Raw genomic sequence first — 22,304 nt, 5'->3', positions numbered from 1 at the left:
GGCAGAGGGGTAATGCCAGGCCCAGGAGTAAGAGGCCCTGCTGAATATCAAGGTCAAGCTGGAGGCTGAGATCACTACCTACTGCCGCCTGCTGGAAGACAGTGAGGATTTCAGCCTTGGTGATGCCCTGGACAGCAGCAACTAACTCCATACAAGCCATCCGAAAGACTGCCACCCGCTAGAAAGCGGATTGCAAAAGGGTGTCTGAAACCAAGGACACCAAAGTTCTGAGACATTAAGCCAGCAGAAGCAGGTTCTCTTTGGAGGGCAGGAGGCCAATAAAAAGTTCAAAGGTCAAAGAAAAGAAAATTCATTGATGAATTTTTAACTTCTAATGTTCCTATGTTCACTTAATTGTAGCCTTTAATGCTTCATATCCCCATGCTAAGTCAGTGGTTTCTTTGATAAATCTTTATTTTATTCTCAAATTTACTTACTTTTATCATGAGGGTCTTTAGCAGTATCAATTCTAAATGCTGTCTTAATTTCAGGCCATCTATTTACTTTTTATGTAAAATAGAAGTTTGAGTCAATCTGTATTCAAATTCATTTGGTGGATTCCCCCATCCATATATTTCCTATTCATTTATTTATTTAGCAAAGATTAATTGAGTCTTACTATTTCCCAAGTACTATGTAAACTGGTGATATAACTGTAAACATTCAAAATTTGTCTTCTATGAAAAACAGAAAATAAATATAATAAGCTATTAGCTATTGATAAGTCCTAAGAAGAAAAATAAAACAAAGAAATGAGTAACAGGTGATGCTCTTTTGATGGATATTCATGAAAGTCTTCAAAAGGTAATGTTTGAGCTGAGATCTAAATGGTTGCTATGAATGAGCAATGTGTCTGTTTGTAGAAAGAATGATTCAGTTAAAGAAAATAGTACAAAGATCATGATGCAGAAAGACTCTTGACGTGTTTAAACTTGCCAAAGGCCAGTATTGCCATACTGATAGAGTTTGTTGAAAACATTCAGAGATATAGTAGAAACAGTAGTTACATACTGACATAAAGGTATCTGTCTCTTGTTTAGAACTATTAAAAGAAACTTTTGTAAATACTGCTGGCTGGAATATACTATTTACCAGAAAAAAAGGAAATTAATTCTACTTCTGTTACTTTTGTTTGTTTGTTAAATCTCTTTACCTGCTTGAGTGATTATGGGGGATTATTTCTCAAATCTTCAGAATTCAAGCATCTTGCCAGACTCCATTAATTCTGCATTAATTTTGCCAGAAATAAAATGAATACATTTGCCTTAGAACTTCAAGTCATCTTTAGCATAGAGATAGTGTTTTGTCTTAGCTTTGATTTATTTTGTGTTATCTGTTTGTTTTGTGTATTTATTGGACAATTTTATTTGTAGTTAGGTCCTCTTCTCAGTAATCCTTGGTTTTGATTAGTTTCTCTTTTTGTATTTGTCTTTTACTGTAATAATTCTGAGGGAATTAATAAAGATTACCTTCTAAAATTTCTATTTCCATTTCTTCTGTTTCCTTTTAAGATTTTATGGTTGTCAATAGGAAGTATAGTCCTTCTTACATTTTTTGTTTCTCTGTATTGTATTTTTAATTAAGCAAGTTATTTCCTGCTGCAATCTGCTTCTCAGATTTATGTCTTTGCATTCCTGCTTGCTTTCTTCTTATGTTAGACTTCTATTTTTATAAAAGCAATATCACATTGTACCTCATTGAGAATTCAAAGCAAATCTTTTTCTAAAACTTTTATTTTCAAACTCAGCTATTATTCAGGGGTATTAATTTCTTTGACTTTTACTGCCTATGGTTCTCCCCCAACATCACTAACTCTAGCAATATGTTTTGTTTTGCTTTGCATTTTATTAGTGTTGCCAATTTATGGTTAAAAGAAGTATTAAGTATTAAAGTTCTTATGTACCAAGTATAAAAGCGGTAGGAATTTTCTGATTTGATTTTTAATAATATTTCCCTGGATTGTCCAGAGGCATTGGAATGAAGTTTTGGTGATGAACCATCTTGGGAAAAGGTGCAACACACTATGAATAAGAAATATGAAAAATAAAAGTACAGATGCTTTCTGTAACCATGGAATCCCGGTATGCTAAAATTCAGACCCATAAAAGAGCAAATGCTCTACTTTCTGAAGATGTTAAAAAGTAAAAGAAGTTGAATCTGTATCTCTTCCTCAGTTATAAATAGATCATCACATTAATGATATTAGAAATGTAAAACTATTGAAAATACATACAGTATTGCAATATCAAGTTAATTAAATAATTGAACCACTTAAAATCAATTAAACATTGATAAAAGAAATTGAATAAGAAACAAATAAATGAAAAGATATTTTGTGTTCATATATTGGAAGAAGTAATATTGTGAACGTTTCTATTCTACCAAAGATATCTATTGATTCAATGCAATACCTATCAAAATACTGACAGTATTTTTCATAGAAGTAGAAAAATAATTCTAAAATTCCCATGGAGTTACAAAACATGCCAAATAGCCAAAGCAATCCTGAGCAAGACAAACAAAGATGGGATCATCCCACTGCTTGGTTTCAAAATATACTACAACGCTATAGTAATCGAAACAGCATGATACTGGCATAAAAACAGACATGTAAATCAGTGTAACAGAACAGAGAAACTAGTAATAAATCCATGCATTTAGAGTTAATTGATCTTTGACAAAGATGCCAAGAAGACACAGTGAAAAAAGGTAGTGTAATAAATGATATTGAGAAAAATGGATATCCATATGCAGGAGAATGAAATTGGACACTTATGTCCACACCATATACAAAAATCAACTCAAAATGGATTAAAGACTTAAATGTAAAACTTGAAATTGTAAAACTACTAGAAAAAAAATGTTGTGGAAAAGCCTCTTGCCAATAGCTGGGCAATAAATTTTGGATATGACCCCAAAAGTACAGGCTACAAAAGGTAAAATAGACAAATGGGACTGCATCAAACTAAAAAGCTTCTGCACAGCGATAGAATCAATCAACAGAGTGAAGAGACAACATATGGAATGAAAGAAAGCATTTGCATACCATACATCTAATGAGGGATTGATACTTAAGATACGTAAGGAACCCACACAATTCAATAGTAAGAAAACAACCCAATTAAAAATGGGCAAGTAGTCTGAATAGACATTTCTCAAAGGAGGTACAGAAATGCCAGCAGGTATACGAAAAATAATCAACATCACTAATAATCATGGAAATGTAAATCAAAATCACAACTAGATGTTACCACACACCTGTTGGAATAGTTAATATCAAAAAGAAAAATGATAACAAATGCAGGCAAGGACGTGGATTAAAAGGAACTTTTGTACACTGTTGGTGGGAATGTAAACAGTATGGATGCCCCTCAAAAGAATTAAAAATAGAACTACTGCATGCTGCAACGATCCCACTGGTGGATTTATTTCTAAAAGAAATAAAGCCAGTATGTCAAATTTTTAGCTGCACTCCCATTTTTATTAATATCTGTTGCAGCATTATTCACAGTAGCCAACACATGAAAACCACATAAGTGTTCGTCAATGAATGAAAATTAAAAAGAATGTGTGCGTGTGTGTGTGTGTGCAGAGGTATAAAGGGTTTAATGTTTCTGTGGTGCAGAATGGGTAAGTTCTGGAGATCTAATATGCAGCCTGGTTAATTTAGTTAATAATACTGTAACTTATACGGAGAATTTGCTAAAACAGTAGATTTTAAATGTGTTTTCAAAAACAAAAAGTAGGTAATTATGTGGTGTGATGTGTAAGTTATCTTTTCACAATGTATACATATTTTCAAACATCATTTTTTACATCATAAATATATACAATTTTTATTTGTCAATTATGCCTTAATAAAGCTGCGAGAAAAAATTTAAACTGATTTCTAGCAGGAAACTTGCATTTACAATAATAGCTTTAAACCTATAATTTAATAAATAAGTTCAAGCATTGATTATGATTTGGAAGCACAGCCAACTTTATTTTTGGAAAGTTGTATTATTTCACATCTTTTATTTAATGAAAATTGAAGCTAAAAGATTAATATTGTCAATTCCCCCTACAAATACCTTCATTTTATCTGACATAAGTTAAGTATACCAGCATAATCTTTATTAATTTTTAACCCATGAATTTCCCCTTATTCTCCTCGTGTAATGAGAAAACATTCTTTCTGATTCATTTTAGATCCATCTTTGTTCACTGAATTTTTTTTCTAATTTTTAAATTTTCCGTGGCTATAGTATGTCTGTGACATTCAGCAGGAGGCTTTGAGAACACATTTTACTTTTAATCAATTTTACTTTTAGAAATGAATAAGGTATTGTTTTTGAGTTTTGAATGACTAAATTTAAATATAATTTTACAGTCAAGTTATAAAAGATCCAGTTAGAATTGTGAAGGATGATCCTAAAAATAAATATATTAAATACATAAAACTGAGATGCCAATTATTTCAGTCTATTAAATTACTCTTAACATCACCACTACTAACAAAAGTTCCACTGTGATTTTTTAATCTCTTTCACATAAAATAAAACTTCTTTTAACCTTTGGCAATCTGGACTAATTCCAATTATCTCAATAGTTTTTTTTTCCCCCAATTTTACCTAATATTTTTAATTTGCTTTATGCAATAACATATGTGATTCCAAAAATAGCTATGACAATCTCAGATCATTCTTCCACATACATAAACCTCATTAGCAGCTTAGTGATGACCTTTGTAACTAAGCAAATATTGTTAAATATTGAAACAATGTATTGGGCATTTTAACTCTAGCAACTATGACAGATCAATTCAGAATTCATACTAGTTCAAATAAAATAGAAGTTTATTTTTGCACAACAGTCCAAAGCTGTGTTTCTTGTCAGAAGGGAAGCTCCACACAGTCATTCAGGAATCTAGGCTGCCCAAGGTGCCACCCAGCATGTGACTTCTACAGTTACTGTGGCTTTCTTCATCCTGGTCAGACAAAAGGGAAGCAGGACCTGAAGGAACATGTGTGAGCTATTTCAATGCACAAGGCCTGGATGAGGACACATTACTTTCACTTATTATGCATACATGGCTTCATTTAATTGTATAAGGTGCTAGAAAATATAATCCAGTTATACATCCAAGAAAAAGAGGGAATTGAAAGTTAGAGAATAGAGAGAAGTTTCTGACACAAAATACTGAGGAAAAAATCATATAGAAATAAGTTGATCAATTCTCTGATTTTGCCCAAGACTGTTCTAATTTTAAAACTGAATCTCCTCAATCCCAGACAAACCAGAACAGTTTGTCACTGAATATACAAAATTCATATATATCAAAAGAAGAAGATAGCTTAAAAATAATGTTTCAATATGAATAAATTTTGTCATAGAGTAACCTGAGAATTCGTTGTTAAAGGAAAATAATTCTTTATATTTTTTATTGTAGATTAAACAGGACAAAAATTGGCTAGGAATTTATATGATCAGAAAAGAAAAAAAACTTTAGGCCATGAAAATTTGGCAATATACTTAACAGTTTTGTGTACATACATAATTTTCACTTTTTAAAATACATAAAATGCTCAAAATTAACAAAACACATACGTGTGCATTTTCCCCCAAAGTTACTCATATTTTATAATTTAGACATTTTGTGCATGTATATTCATCATTATAAATTATAAAAAATTAGATATTTTAAAAAGATAAAATAAATTTCTGACACAAAAAACATACAAATATATTTTATACAAACAATATCTGGAAAACATTTTGTATGTAAATATAATGTGTTAATTCAAAGATATGGAAATGTTCAGGATATATTATAATGTTACATAAAAATTTACTTTAAAATTATAAAGAAACTTTTTAGAATTAGTAACTATATCTGCAATTATATACTACATACAAGGCTATAGAGATCTAAATTTGTTTTCAGATGTATATTTTTCTTGTCATCGAGAAGATTTTGTAAACAGCAGTGGTTCACTATCTTGATTTACCTATGCAATTCTTTGATTTGATAACCAAAATTTAGTAACACAGAACTTGTTTTTCTTTAGTTGTTAATGATCTTTTTAGTATTTTGAAAAATACAATGTTCGTTTTCATTGTCAGAAAACACATAAATAAGGAAACATTCTATTTTTTTCTTTTAGTTTATTTTTAATTTTTGAGATGGAGTTCTGGTCTATCGCCCAGGCTGGAGTGCAATGGCGCGATCTAGGCTCAGTGCAAGCTCCGCCTCCTGGGTTCAAGGGATTCTCCTGCCTCAGCCTCCTGAGTAGCTGGGAATACAGACACATGCTGCCACGTCCAGCCAACTTTTTGTATTTTAGTAGAGATGGGGTTTCACCGTGTAGCCCAGGCTGGTCTCGAACTCCTGAGCTCAGGAAATCCGCCCACCTCGACCTCCCAAAGTGCTGGGATTATAGGCGTGAGCCACCGCGCCCGGTCCAGAAACATTCTTAACAGGTAGTAAGCCAATGCGAGGAGGGGTGGAACTTACACGGCCATTTGGCTTTTAAATTATAAATTTCAATATATACCAAAACGTGTGTGTAGTCAAGTATTAAAAAAAAAAAAAAAATCTTAAATATGCTGCCTTCTGTACTGCAGGAATGGCCACAGACTTGCTCTCTGCTCTGACTATGTAATGACACCACTTCTATGTTCATCATCACTTTTAGATATTAATGATCAGATAAAAGGCTCGATTTCAGTGGAATTAAGAGAGAGAGAGTAGATACTGATCTCAAGAAGTGTCAGTAACATACTTATTATCAACTTAAGAGAAAAAAATCAAGGGAAGGAGGAAGATATTTGGGGAACACAAACATGATCAAGCCTCAAATAACACATGGCAGATAATCTCCCAGTGCTTCTATATTCCAAATTTACCTTTCTTCTCAATGTAAGCTGAAATGTTACCAAATAGAAAGTATTCTCCTAAGTCTTCAAGTATTCTGACTTTGATTATATCATTTTTGTCTTTACATAGTTGTAGTAAAAGACAAATTTGCCAACATTTATGAAGAACGATTGTTTCTCTCAACAGGATCTAAATACTTTGTTAACGATCTTTAAGTAAATATATTTCTACTGCCACACCTTCCAGAGAATGCTAAATAAAAAGAGTTGTTTCTGGAAGGATCACTTCAATCTAAATCAAACCTACTATTTGGAGTGCTCATTATTACAACTGAGAACGTAAGGAGCATATATAAAACAACTTTGTTTTATCTGTTAACATGTTTGACATATTCTCCAGACTGGCAGCCCAAAGGAACCTTATTAAGTTGGAGTCGCTGTGTTGGAGGATGAATTCTCATCATTTATTTGCCCTTGAGTATACTCACAAACCATCCCTGTTAGTTTCTATTGCTGTACAAAAGCATTGCTCTAAACATACCTGCTTAAAACAGCAGGTATTTATTTTCTCACTGCTTCTCTGGCTTGAAATCTGAGTACCACCTAGGTGAGTGTTGGCTAGGGCTGAAGTCTTAGCTGAGGTTCACCATGGTAAGATTTGCTACTAAGTTCACTCAGGTGGTTGGCAGAATTCATTTCTTTGTGGGTGTTGAAGGTTTTTTGTTTTTGTTTGTTTGTTTTCTGTTTTTTGTTTTGGTTTGGTTTTTTTGCTTGTTTTGTTGTTGTTATTGTTTGGTTTTTGCTGGCTTTCAACAGAAGGCTACTTTCAGCTTCTAGAAGTTGTCCAAATTTTCTTGGCATGAGCGATCACTCAACATGGCCACTTGTTTCCTTAAAGCCACAAAAGGAAAGGAAGACACTATAGCAAGATGCCATCACTAATCATGTATGCATAATCAGATACCTCTGCTGCATTCTATTGGTTAGAAGCACATCACAGGAACTCTTAAAAGGAGATAATCACACAAAGCACGAACATCAGGAGTTGGGATAACGACATCTACCTTTAGAATCAACCTGCCACACCATTCATACATATATTTTTATCCAACATTCCAATAATGTTAATAGTCTGCTGAAAAAAATTGTCTAGTGTACCATTTGATAGAATAACAAATTGAAGTCTAATTTATACAAACCTTTATGCCTTAGACATTTATCCTACATCATAATCTAAGCAAAACTCTGAATCAAAGAATGTGACCCAGAATTCTATTTTAAAGTTCTGTATGAACTTCAATTTCTATTTTCACAGATGTGGAAGAAAAATTAAATGATAATCACATTGAAAAACTCATCAATCTACCTTTTGAAGTCGGAAAGTTAAATGAATACAAATACCTTCATTATACAGCAGAAATTGTCTGCATTAAATGCACAATCTCACATACCAATAGACTTAATGAATTAAAACATGCAACTCATTATTTGAGAAAATATCATGAAGTTTTGAATTTACTAGATTACTGCTTCTATGTTCCTAGGGTTATTTATTAGTAAATTCTTAATAAATGAATTATAAAGTAAATATGTCTTCAACCCTAACACAAAATTATGAACTCAAGGATTCTGACAATGAATGCTCTTTTTTATTGACATTTAATTGAACCATGATTTTTTGAATATATAAACTTTAAAATATTATCAAAATACTAAAATAAAGATATCTATCATTGTGTTTATTCTTTCTTTATATATATATATATATCTTAAAATTCAGTTATGCATTTAAATCACCATGGCTTCCAATTTCTCTAACCTAATATTTTTATATTTATGTATTTATTTTTATTTTTTCTCTGACCTAATATCATCTTCTACTTGTACTACAAGACATGACTCCTACTGTATATGTCTTCATTTCCAAATTTGTTCACTACAGAGAAGTCAATTAATGCAGCTTGGTTTTGCTTCCTTGTTGACAGTCTTTTAGAAGTTTTGGGTTCCTTTTTGGATGAAATCTGAATTTGTTCAGTTAGTTTCTGTAGTCCTGTATAATCGAGCACTTTATAAATGTCTTCCTGCTTCTTGCCTTGTTTAATGTGCTACAGTTGTATGCTTCCAACTGCTCAAAAGAATCATCTTCCTTACCACCTCACTGACCCAACACTTCTTTTATTCCTTTCCCGGATAATTGCATCAAACTCTCCAGACCTCAGGATATGTTACTTCATATAACTAGCATTCCAATGATAAAGGGGGTATCAGGGCTGATAGATTTAGCAAGTCAACATTGGTAAGATGCTTCACTGTGATAGGCATGTGAAAACCATTGTCTCTGAAGAATAAGTTAGTTCTAGTAAACTTGTACAATTTAAATGTAGATATGGCATAATTCCATGGTGAACAAATCATAATTATTATAGAAAAAATAGATAATTAAAATGAGACATATCTTCTAGAAATTATTCCTCTTTACATTAGTAAACATTCCAATATTTATATATTCACATTTTATATTAAACGAGTTCATAATATTTATAGAGTTTCAAAAATTACTTTTTTAGAATTATTGTAAAATATTAAATATAAAATGTGCTTATATATTCAAGTTCATAGAATATACAGTTTTACCTTTTATCATTGAAAAATAGTCCCTTGGGTCATAATTTATTTAAACCTACTCTTTTTGGTTGAACTTTTCCTTAAAATTTTCCTATTTTTCACAGTAGTGTAATGAACATTCTTATAGGTAAATATTTTTATATGCACTTTTTTTCTTAAAATCACTATCTAAAGATTAAATTAATAGGTCAGTTGGCATATATATTTTTAAGCTATCAGAAATGATAATACTAATTTATACTCTAATTAATATGTTGTAAAGTAATTTTGAATCCTCTTAATCCATCCTCAAAAACTCAAGCCTCTGAGTTACTTGTAGAAGGTTAATCAAAATGCAAAGTGGGCAAATGACAAATTCTAGTATAATTTTAAGAGAAATTAATTTTAAATACCTTGATATTTTATATACATTCTCTGTACAAAATAGAATTAATAACAACATGATTAGTTTATTAATATTTCAAACAACTACAGAGACTCAGCAGTTAAACAAAGTATGTAATAAATTAGAGAGATATTAACTGGGAAAAGATAATCAGCTCACTGGCTACCCTCACGGTTGAATTAATTTAATAATTTTGCCAACATCTTAAATTCTATAGTCTCAAAAATCGTATTTAAAAATTATGTGTACATAGTAGGTATATATATTTATGAAATACATGCAATATTTTGATATAGGCATACAACGCATAATCGTCACATCAGGGTGATTATGGTCAACAATAACTTGTTGTGCATTTAAAAATAACTCAAAAATCTTATTTTGACAGAACACTAGGGGCCAGTTTATCCATATGTCAGGATAGATTCCAATTATTTATGTCCAGACAGCCAGTGGATTAAAAGAACATAATAATTACAGGCAGGTTTAAAAATATCTATGTTATCTGACCCATCTAATTAATCTTTAGATAGTTACTTTAAGAAAAAAGTGCATACAAAAATATTTACCTATAAGAATGTTCAGTGTAGTACTGTTAAAAATAACAAAATTTTGTAATTTTTTAAATCATTCTTATAATTTTTATAACCTGTCATAAGTATGGTAGAGATACAATCAGATACACTTACATAAACATCATTTCTGTATTCCTTCCTAATTGCAGACCTGCTGAGAGTGTCAAGTTTTAGTAAAATTAAAAGAGTTATTTTATAGCAGAGGATTATGTATGTCATGCTGATGTTTAATGAAATCCGTGACACCAAAGGAGAACATTTAGGGTGAGTCGATACATAGAATATGACTTTTCCCTAGAAGTTCACAGGAATGACAAAGCTCTATTGCAAATGTCAAGAGGTTCAGTGGTCTAAATGATATCCTCTTTCCTTTGCACCATGGATTTTCAGAAGTTTATGCGTTATGCCAAGGTTTGTCATATTTTCAATGCTTTATTTTGTAAAAGTATTTAATATGCAAGCCATTTTAATTTTATAATAGCTATCCTAATCAAAGAGACATGTCTGCTTTAATAGTATATATTACTGTTCTGTGTCACAGGATTGCAGCTTAATTTATTTAATCACCTGTGTAAAATAGCATCCATAAGAAAATTGTTGTGGGGACTGTCTTCCAAAGCACCATATATGATATTTTCCACTGGTTTAGATTGCCTGTGTTATTATTCATCAGTATAGATGATCAAGAGTTGCAATATCGATTGGTATTGATGTCAAGAAAGCAAAAAGAGAGGTAACCTCAATGAGCTTGAATAAGAAAGGATTTATGGAAAACATTTAAGCATAGGAGTAAATGTGAAACACATTTCAAAGGAAACAAGTTAGCAAATGGTTTAAGTGACAGAAAGCTCTGTGTAAATAATGGCTGAATATTTTTTCACTGTTCATTTGAATAAGAAGGCCACTGACATTAGTAATCAATGGTTTACCTCTAGATTTTTACAAGTAAAAGAGTTGCCAAAATAAAATTCCAAATGCTACAGCATGTCTGAGATCAAGATTTTTAGTTAATGTTCATTGATTTCATATTGTAACACTGAATTTGTTAATGTAATTTTGCAACAAAACTCATTTCCTATTAATATAAAAGGGTTAACATAATTTAAAAAGAAATAGATATAGTTCATTCATTCTAACTTAAGATCAGGCCTAATGTATTCTATTCTATAGTGATTAATGACACTCTGAAAAATACAACTGGGAACTAAATGTGCCATAGGATGAAATTAAGAAAAAATATAACAAAAACAAATATTTCTAAAATCAAATTAAGAGATGATTTAGATTAAATTTTCAAAACAGACCCAATCAATTTTTGACAATAAACATTTAATCTGTCAAGGGCTTAGCTATACAAGCTTGTGGTGGATGAGTTACATGTGATAAAATTTTATTTGCCAGAAAGATGAATTCTCAAATTCCCATCTTTGCATTCATTGATTATGTTCTTTAGAAATGAATCTGAGGATTCTTTTAGTCCCAGTTCCGTGGATAGTTATTGACTTTTAGATAGTAATGAACACTAATTAGATAAGATTGTTCCTTGTGGTAAAACAATAGCTTGAGAGAAAAAAAATAATACTTGCATGCTTCATTGAGGACCAGAAAAGGATATTATACATTGCATTATTTTGTACTCATGCTAAATCCCTGAATGAAGAACTAATAAAGGTGCATATGCATTTTCCTATTTTTTATGTAGTATTACTTAACTGATTGATGTACACTAGTTATTATTTCTTTATAATAGTTTATTTTAAAGCTTATTTGTTTAGGATTCTGTTTTTCACTACTACATTGGACACTGAACTAGGTGTCTAAATAAAAGAATGGATTAATTAATGATTCTTTACTCTGTAATTTGAATTATGGATTGTATCACTGAAAACAAGCAAGCATCAAATAGCTCACAGGATAAGTTGGTAGCACAAAATTAAACTTTCATTTTCTTGATTTCCAAGATATTATGTTATTCTATACACTGCATAGCAACTTTTCCTCCCTATAAGAATTTTAAAATTTATTTTAATTTTTCTTTTTATTGATATTATTTAATTAAGAATTCATAATTTTACATACCTGTGTGACTCTATGATGTTTTGATATAGGTGTATAATATGTAATGATTAAATCAAGCTAATTATCAGATCCATAGCCTCACTTCTTTTCTATGGTGAGTTATGAGAAATGTACCCTCTAGGCCATGGTGCCTAGAGGAGGAATAGGTGTCCCTAAAAACCTAAACATCCCAATACATATTTGAGAACGTATGAAAATAAAAACAGTTTCATTACACACAGTAGGCAAATAGCTGAAAAATTATCCTAAAAGCAACTTAGAGGCAGGTAGTGGGACAGATCACTGGAGTTGTCCTGCTGCTACCCAGTAATGCCCTGTATGTAAGTTGTAACAAACTCATGTACTCAGCAAGCTAGCCTTGTCTGAGTCCTTCCTTTTTTCCTTGGTTTCTTTCTAGTTTGGGGGGTCCTTGCTTGGGGAGATGTTACATTGCTTGGTTTTCCTCATAATAGCATCGTGTGCGGTTGTGCTTAGAGGGAGCTCCAGGTTGCACTATCTTAATATACTTGCTTCCGAGGAATGGCAGATACTTTTCTCTACTATTTATATATAACATCAACGGGAAAAGCTCTGACTGGTCCAAGTTGGACTTCATGTCCATTCCTAGCTCAGTATCTGTAACCAGAGGTCACACGATTGTTCACGAATTAATCACAAGCTTGTTACTGTGGTTACGTGACCTCCATAACAAGAACCATATTGGGTGGTGAATGGATTATTTCATAAGAGAAGCGGGGCTGCTGCACATAGAAAAGAGATGACAAGATAATCTTCAGGAGAGAGCAATTATGTCTCCAAATGTTATGATTCATTTTATCTTTTAGAAGTTCCAAACAATCCCAGTCATATGGACACAGACATTACACAATTTAGGAAGGCAAACATAGGTCATAGAGTATTATATTATAGTAGAGTACTGTATTACTAACTATAATGTACATACAAATGTCACATAATAGTTTTCAAAGTGATTTAATTAGTTTTATATCCCCGTGAATTCAGGAAAGTGCTAAATATATGGTAGCTCAAAGTCTAAAGTTCCTGTCTTAAAAAAATCAAAAGTAATGCCTTAGTATTTATGCTCTCTTGGACAAACAACTAAACTCTTCAGAACTTCATTCATGAACTGGGAGTAGTAATGGTTCTAACTTCATGGATTTGTAATTAAGATTGAATAGGCAAATACATGCAAAGTGCTTTGAAATGTGTCTGATACATATTAAGCACTTAGAAAAGTTTACCTATTATTATTATCATAATTATATTTCTGTTGCCGTGATTTAATCACATGGCTTTGTTATCCTTTCCACTTTGGACTGAAAACCAGAAATCAGCTTGTTATCTAAAGACTACCATTGACAGATTAGGGAACCGATACGCTTCTTTTACTAAGGTGTCTGGTGAAGTAAATCTTCCCAATATATAGTGACTTTCCAGTCAGCCTCAGATTCCCAAGAGGTTCTGAGTATAAAATTCACATAGGAAATGCAGCAAATCTAGAAAGAATTATACAAGCAGGAAGAAAATAAGACCCAGAGAGAAGCTGAAGTACACATTGGAGGAGTCAGGAGAATAGAAAAGAATTAATACTTAGTTCAGAGGGGATGACCAAAAAATGTGAGTAACCAAACATATTGTAGATTTATTATTCAACCCTGAAATAAATAAATTATAATTAATTTATTTATCAGCTTACAAAACTGTTATATCCTTGCAATTAGCCCTTCTGCCCTAAAGGAAAGAGCTTTTTGTTTCCTAAAACACTAAAGTGCCAAACTAACACTGTTTCAATTGTTATCACAGTGACCAAGACACAGCCTAGAGATGAAGGATGACTACAATAGCCATATATCCATATTCTGAATATATCGATTCCTGATTACTCCCAAAAAGCCCCCAATTTTTTTTCACTTCAGAAAACCAAGGTCATTAAGTTGGTATTTACCACACCAATGACTCATATATAAAAGTGTACACATATTCTTGGGAAGCTACAATCTGTAATTGTGTTGTTTTTAAATAAATGGGCACAAAACATTTTAGTTCAAATGCATTTGGTGATTCTGAGATTGCTTTCCTACAGCACACTCCTTTTTTCTTTTTTTTTTCAGAGGAATACAGAAGCATTTTGGGAGAATTAACTTCTACCCTGGAGTTGGAACAGGACAGCCACAGACCTAGTTACTCTTAGAGCAATACAAAAAGACAGAACTTCCCCAGGGCCATCCTGGTCAGCATCCACCTGCTGGAGTTGACCTACCAGGTTTACAATTTAAAAAAAAAAGAGAAAGTAAAAGTTAGCCCGTTTGTATATCTACACTTGAGATATAGTGAATAGAGAATGATATTAGAAGATAGAAGCCTGGCTATATTACTAATTACCTCTCTCTCTGAGAAAGTAATTTAATCTCCCTGGTCTTCAATTTCCTAACTTCTAATGAGATGTGGCTGTAAAGGATTGTCTATAATAAACCCTCCAACTCTTCAAATCTGTAAATTATCTTGTCAACCCCTGACATATCTGAATAAACCTGAAGAAGTTATTACACTGAGCACAATTTTATTCCAGGGACTTGTTTAACTCAAGCAAGCAATCATGTTCTGATTTTGGCGATTTTAAAAATTGATATATACACTCAGCTGAGATGTTGAGAGTTGAGTTACACATTGTATCATTGTTTGAAATGGGCATAGATTTCACAGTATTAAATATTTCCAGTGTTATATTGATACATTATATAAATATGTAACTATTTATATTTTTATAAATTATTTTAAAAATTTGGAGAGTTTTAATTTGATATACTTTTGCAACTTGAGAAAAAAAGACCTTTTCTCTGAATCAGGTTTTAGTTTTCTTTGATTCTTTCCTTTTCCCTACTAATTATTAAACGGAAAAAAAATGTTCTTAGGTAAAATGAATAGTTTGGAGCTTACTTTCTATGTTTTAGTTGCTGTGGAATTTCAAGACATGTGTAATATGATTTTTCAATGGCAATAGAAGACTTGGTTTTAAGTCCCAATTAGGCTTTTAGTATTTCTTTCCATCTGATAGCAGTCTCCTTTTTCTTACTAACAAATTTCCTGACTAAGGCAAAAACAAACAACAAAAAATTAGGGAAGTAAAGCTTAATGTTAGAAAGCAAAGGAAGGAATTAAGTCGACAGAGTAGAAGGAAATGCATCACATTTAGCATTTCTTACCTTTTCTCCTGCACTTCCTAAACCCTCTTTATTTCACGAGATCACCACCTGATAGTCAGTCACCTGATAGTTAGTTTGGAGGTAGTCTTCTCCTCACTTCCTAGTATTCTTACACCAGAATTGTGCTTCCATTGTTTTAACTACAAAATCACATCTTGCAGCAGTTACAGTTCTGAATTTTCACCCCATTAAAATTTTACATTATTTGAAGACACAAAATGGATCACATTTGTATTTGTATATCCCAGAATGCTTCCTTAGTTAAAATTAAAACTCAATGAATATGTGTAAATTATAAGAAGCTGGATATCCAGAGGCTTTATTTTCTCTGTCAATATTCAACTGTTTCTCAGAGTGTCTGACTCAGTTTAGAATAGATAATATTTAATGGTTCATTTTGTGAGGCAGATTTATGTACTTGTCAGCATTGCTTTGTAATAAGTAACCCCCAAAGCTTAGCTAGTTACAATTATGGTCATTTCTTGCTCAATTCACATGTCACCATCTGCAGTTCAACTATAACTGCTGCCCTTGCAGCTTTTGTAGGTAGTGCTTGGCATAACTCCCAGAGAATTTTATCTCTGGAAAGAGGGCAGCCCTATTGTGAACATGCCAATTACCAAAGCGAAAAGGAAGAAAGCAGGGCTGAGCTCAATCACAAAATGTAACTTCAAGTTTCTTCTTGAATGTGTCACTTTAGCTCATATTCCATAAACAAAGCAAGTCATGTGACCAAGTCCAAAGTTAAAGAGGCAAAGATCTCACATAGTAATGAGTGTATTATATAATTCTATTACTGAAAAAATTGAGTCAAAAATTATAAAGAATGCAGTAGAATACTTTCCACACTCCTGGAGAGAAATATTCATTTTCCTCCTTTTCATATGCAAAATATATATTTTCCTTACCTCCCCCCAAAGAAGGCACCATCACATTCTTATGCCATCTGCTCATCAGGCTCAAAGTCAGAGTTCATGACCATCTACACAGAAGTTACAAATGTGGTTTATCTAAATATGGAGAAATATGGACTGAAAAGAGAAATTATTTTCCTACACACAGCCAATGCACATCAACAGGACAAAGGATAACTACAGTAAGCATCTGCATTCAGAAAGGGAAAGAAAGGGAAGCAGACACATGTCATTGGTTCATAACAATTCCAAAGCCAGGTAGCCCTTGTTTTGAAGGAAGAGAACATTTCTTTATTATGCTCAAATTCATTTCTGAGAGAAGTAACCCCATACAAATATTGTTGGGACTCTTTGTTTTTCCATCTGAAATGTATTGTTTCTCATTACCCTTCCTGTGACTGTCCCAAGAGGATGATGGTTAACCTGCACTCCTAGAGGGTAGCAGAACTTCTGACTTTTTTTTCCAGTCTATAAACATATGGGACATCAATTGATGGTTTACATGCCCAAAATACCAACAACTTCTAATCCAGCCTGGAATTAAATTTGTCAGTATAAAAGTCTCAAAAAATATAACAATGAGTTACTTCTATAGTAGTCTCCCCTTATCCATGGTTATGTTTTTCATGGTTGTAGGTTTCAGTAACCCACAGGCAACCATTGTCTGAAAATATTAAATGAAAGATTGCAGACAAACAACTCAAAAGTTTAAAATTACACACTGTTTGGAGTAGAGTGATGAATTCTCAAGTCATCCAGCTCCCTCCTGCCTGGGATGTGAATCCCCCGTGTTCAGCAGATTCATGCTGTAGAAGCCACTCACCACCCCGTGGTCACTTAAGTAGCCTTCTTGGTTATCTGTTAACTGTTGCTCTGTCACAGTGCTTATGTTCCAGAAACCTGTATCTTACTTAATAATGACCCCAAAGTGCAAGAGCAGTGATGTTGGCATATTGTTATAATTGTTCTGTATTATTATGGGTTCTATTGTTATTGTTGTTAATCTAGTACTCTTCCTAACTTATACATTAAACTTTATCATAGGTATATTTGTATAGGAAAAAGCATTGTATATATAGGTTTTAGTACTATATGAAGTTTCAGGCATTCACTGCGGGTCTTGGAAAGCATCCCCCATGAATAAGCGGTGGACTACTGTATATTCATTATGTACAGGTCAAATTTTCTAAATTAGTTTGTTAATAATGTATCATTTAGATTTCTATGAAACAATTATGCTAACTGTTTATAAATGTCAGCCTTATGCATTTCTTACATTAATATTCTGTTTCTTTATATTGACTTCTTGCATTAGTTAGGACTCTGGTCTGTGACAAGCAAAAATATTGTTACTGGACACATACAGCTTTTACACAATTTTAGAGGAAAAGCATCAAATATTTTTCTAATAACTTACGTTTTAGTTGCACAGTTTTTTGTTGTTGATGTGGTTTTTCACATTAAAAATGTTCATGTCCTTGCTTATTTTGCTGAGACTTAATTTTTATCATGCCCATTTGTTGAATTTTATCAAAAACGTTTCTGCACCTATTGAAAAAATTACTTGTTATTAAGTTGCATATTGCATTGAATCACGAGTTGATGTTCAAGTATATTGCATTTTTCATTTATATGATATTGTCACACATTGGATTATCTATACATGATGCAGTATAGTTTTTATATATCATTGGATTTGAATGGCTAATAACTTGTTCGGGACTCGTTGGTTTAATCATGCAATTGTTTAAACATTGTTCCGCAATTTTTCTTTTTTTATCTAGTTTTTTTCTTGAGGGGGCATCAAATTTTCATATGAAAATTATTCTGGCCTCCTAAAATGAATTGGCAAGTGTTCCTCTTTGTTAGTTCTTTCTGAGTTTATGCGATTTTAGTGATATTTCTACCATACTTATTTGTACAAATTTACTTATTTACTTGCAAACCATCTGAGATTGGAATTTGTTGTTTTTGGAAAGCGTTATTTAGAATTCAATGTTCTTACAGGATTTTTTAAGATTTTTCTATTATTTCTTTCCTTTTTTTTTTTTTTTTTTTTTTTGACATCCAATGACCTCTGAACTTTTCATTGGTCTCCTGCTCCCCAAAGAGTACCCTGCTTCTCCGGCTTAATGTCTCAGAACTTTGGTGGTGTTGATCAGATGCCACTTTGGCATTCACTATCAGGAGGGTGGTGTTTTGTATGGTTTGCATGGAGTTTCTGCTGTCCAGGGCATCACCAAGATTGAAGTCTTCGCCATTTTCCAGCAGGCGGCGGTAGGTGGCGATCTCAGCCTCCAGGTTGACCTTGATGTTCAGCATAACCTGGTACTCCTAGGCCTGGTGCTACTCCTCTGCCCGGGTCTGTGCCAACTCTGACTCCAGGTGCAGCAGGATCCCGTTGAACTGTTCCATCTGTAGGGCGTAGTGGACCTCCACCTCCCTCAGGCTGTTTTCCAAGCTGGCCTTCAGATTTCTCATCAAGTCCAGGTCGATCTCCAAGGACTGGACTGTAGGTCTCAGCTCCGTGAACGTCACCTCAGCAGATCCAACCTCAGGGGTCTGCGTGGTGACCACTGTGGTGCTCTCCTCAATCTGCCTAGACCAGTACTTGTCCAGCTCTTCTCGGTTCTTGCGAGCCAGCTCGTCATATTGGACCCAGATGTCTGTCATGATCTTGGCGAGGTCCTGAGATTTGGGGGCATCTACCTCCACAGTTATCCTAGAGGTGCAATCTGGGCTTGCAGGCCTTTTATTTCCTCTTCACGGTTCTTCTTCATAAACAACAGCTTCTCATTGAGAGCCTCAATCTCTGTCTCCAGCTGCAGCGGAGTGAAATTGGTGTCATCAATGACCTTGCGGAGCCCACGGATGTTGTTCTCCACAGACTGGCGCATGACCAGCTCTGTCTCATACTTGACTCTAAAGCCATCAGCAGCAGGTGGGGTATTGTCGATCTGCTTTACAATGCGGACATTGTCTGTGGTATTTGCGAAGATCGGAGCCCTCAGGTCCTGAACAGTCTTGAAGTAATGGCTCCAGTCTCTGCCCTGAGGTCCCTTCTTTTCCAGGTGTTCCCCGATTTTGCTCTCCAGCTTCCTGTTCTCGGTCTCCAGGCTCCTCACTCTGTCCAAGTAGTAAACCAGGCCGTCGGTCAAGCTTTGCATGGTCTCCTTCTTGTTCTGGATGCCTCCCCATTCCTGCTAGACCCCTGGCCATTGCCAAGGCCGGGCCCCTGGACTCCATGCCACCTGGGAAGCTGGTGGAGCGGAACACAGAGATCCGGGAACCAGAGCCCTCGCCTGCATTGACGCTGGCTGCACTGCTGGCTGTCCAGGTGCCATAGCTGGGCACCTGGACAGAGCTCAGGGATCGGTAGTTGGTGGAGAAGGTGGAGCAAGTGGTGAAGCTCATGCTGTTCGGGGAGGTGAGCGAGAGGACAGGACTTAGGCTTTGCCGATGACCACATTTTCTGTTATTTTTTGAATTGGTTTTGATAAGTTGTGTTTTTTTCATGAACTTTGCTTTATCCAAATTGTTATTACATAAGCTTGTTCATAGCATCCTTTATTATCTTTTATTTTATTTTGATCAGTTATATTATCAGTTTCTGTATAATAAATTTCACCCATTATAAATCCACAATGCAATGCATTTTTGACCAAGGTCATTTTAAATGAGGAATAAATCGTTTGGTAACATAAATAGCAACATAAAGAGTTTGGTAACGTACCTTTTTTCAGTCAATTCGCTAGCCCTACCTACTGGCTACAGGAAACAACCAATCTTCTTTATTTTGTTATGGTTTTGTCTTTTTGAGAATTTCAAATAAATGAAATAATGAAATATGTAATCTTGTGTGTCTGGATTCTTTCACTTTCAGAATACATTTGATACTTGTGCTCTATTATGTATCATACACTAAGTGATTTTCATCACTAAGTACCATTCCACTGAATGGAGATACCATAATTTGCTTAATCGTTCATAATTTGGATATGCTCACAATTTGTGATGAATATTTGGGTTGTTTACAGTTTGGATCATTATAAATAAAGCTCCTATGAACATTCTCATAGAAATTTTACATAAATGTGTTTTCCTTATTCTTGGCTAAAAACCTGTAAATTTAATTTCTGGATTACACAGTAATCACATCTTTAATTATACAAGAAATCGACCAACTACTTGCACAAGTGTCTGTACCATTTCACATTCCCCTAGCAATATCCGAGAGTTATAGATGCTCCACATCTTTGTCAACACTTGCCATTTTCTTTTTAGTACTAACCCACCTGAGAGGGCATGCACCGGCATCTCATGTGGTTTTAATATTCATTTCTCTAATGACTGATACTGAGCATTATGTCTACAATGTCATTTTATGAACTTTTTAACTTCTATAGGATTTCAGGTCATGTTAAATTATTTGCAAGAATGGCAAAAATAATTTTTCCTGCATACCTACTTTTTGCCATATAAAGTTGAATTTTTTTTTCTCATTGGAAGGTGGAGTTTCTTTACCCTTTGGATCTGGGCTTAAACATGTGATTTGCTTTGGGAAATTTGCCACTTAGAAATAAGGTATAAACAAATGTTAAAATGCTTTAATCAAGTGCACCAGTAATCTTCATTTTGATTACTAAAGAATTCATTATTTTTCTGTCCTTAACTTATTAATCTGTCAGCAACATTTGACATTATTTCTCACTCATCTTTGAAACACTTTCAGACTCTATACACTTTACTTCTTAAACAGCAACCTTGCTTAATTTTCTTGCTATATTTTTGGATCTTCGTACTTCATTTCCTCATCGAAACAATCTCTTGAATTTAGAGTGCACCAGGATATGGTCTTTGGATTTCTTTTCTTTTCTACTGACATTCAGGCCATTTGTGATCTTATTCAGTCTCACAGAACATAATGCATCTATCAATTGATGAATACCCAATATATACCTCCATCTCAGATCTCTATGTATGAGCTCTAGGTTCATATCCATTGCTTACCCAATATATCCATTTAGATGCCTCCTGATGCTCTTAAAATTAACATAAACAAACAAGTTTCTAACCATTTACCTCAAACAAAGCCTTCTGAAGTCTTACAGATCTCAATTACTCTTATCATAATATTCTCGGAGTCATCTTGAATCCCTGTCTTCCTCATGAATCCCATGTCCAGTCTCTCAGCAAATTCTATCTATTGTAACTTGAAAATACATACAGAATACAACAAACTCTTAATTTCTCTATTGCCACAACTCTGATCCAATCATCGTCATTCTTGTCTGGATTATTTCATTGATCATCTAACTCATCCCCCTAATGCTATTCTAATCTTTATATGTCCCTTTTCACCCCAGTAACAATAGTATCCTTTAAAACCATGGGGCATATTATGCTACTTTTCATTTTGTAAGACCTACACAATCTGGTCCCCTCTCACCTCTTTGAATGCATTTACTATTCATCGCCTTACTTTCTCAGATACAGTTGTAGTGACTTTCATCACATTACCCCAACATGTTGCAACATTGTTCTCTTCAAACTGACTCTTATTTTTGGCTGAAATTTCTACCATAGATTTCTATCACTCATTCCCTCATGTTGCTCAGATTTTTATTCCATAACTTTTTCAGTGAGCTCTTCCCTAAATGGCAGA

The 22,304-nt window shown here is 33.6% G+C and overlaps 1 long non-coding RNA gene and 1 pseudogene across 1 annotated transcript; both read right to left on the bottom strand.

Moving 5' to 3' along the window:
- Window positions 1-3,958: 3,958 nt before the first annotated feature.
- Window positions 3,959-18,181, bottom strand: LOC135967558 (uncharacterized). The gene is made up of 2 exons (XR_010581732.1): window positions 18,057-18,181; window positions 3,959-4,969 (listed from the first exon to the last, which is right to left on the bottom strand). It is a non-coding gene; the product is annotated as an uncharacterized lncRNA (long non-coding RNA).
- Window positions 18,182-18,768: 587 nt separating this feature from the next.
- LOC102129251 (keratin, type I cytoskeletal 18 pseudogene) lies at window positions 18,769-20,401 on the bottom strand (annotated as a pseudogene).
- Between the last annotated feature and the right edge of the window lie 1,903 nt (window positions 20,402-22,304).

The sequence above is a fragment of the Macaca fascicularis genome, chromosome 15 (genome assembly GCF_037993035.2).
Source record: "Macaca fascicularis isolate 582-1 chromosome 15, T2T-MFA8v1.1".
In the NCBI taxonomy this organism is placed as follows: domain Eukaryota; kingdom Metazoa; phylum Chordata; class Mammalia; order Primates; family Cercopithecidae; genus Macaca; species Macaca fascicularis.
This window is presented reverse-complemented; position numbering and strand designations above follow the sequence as displayed.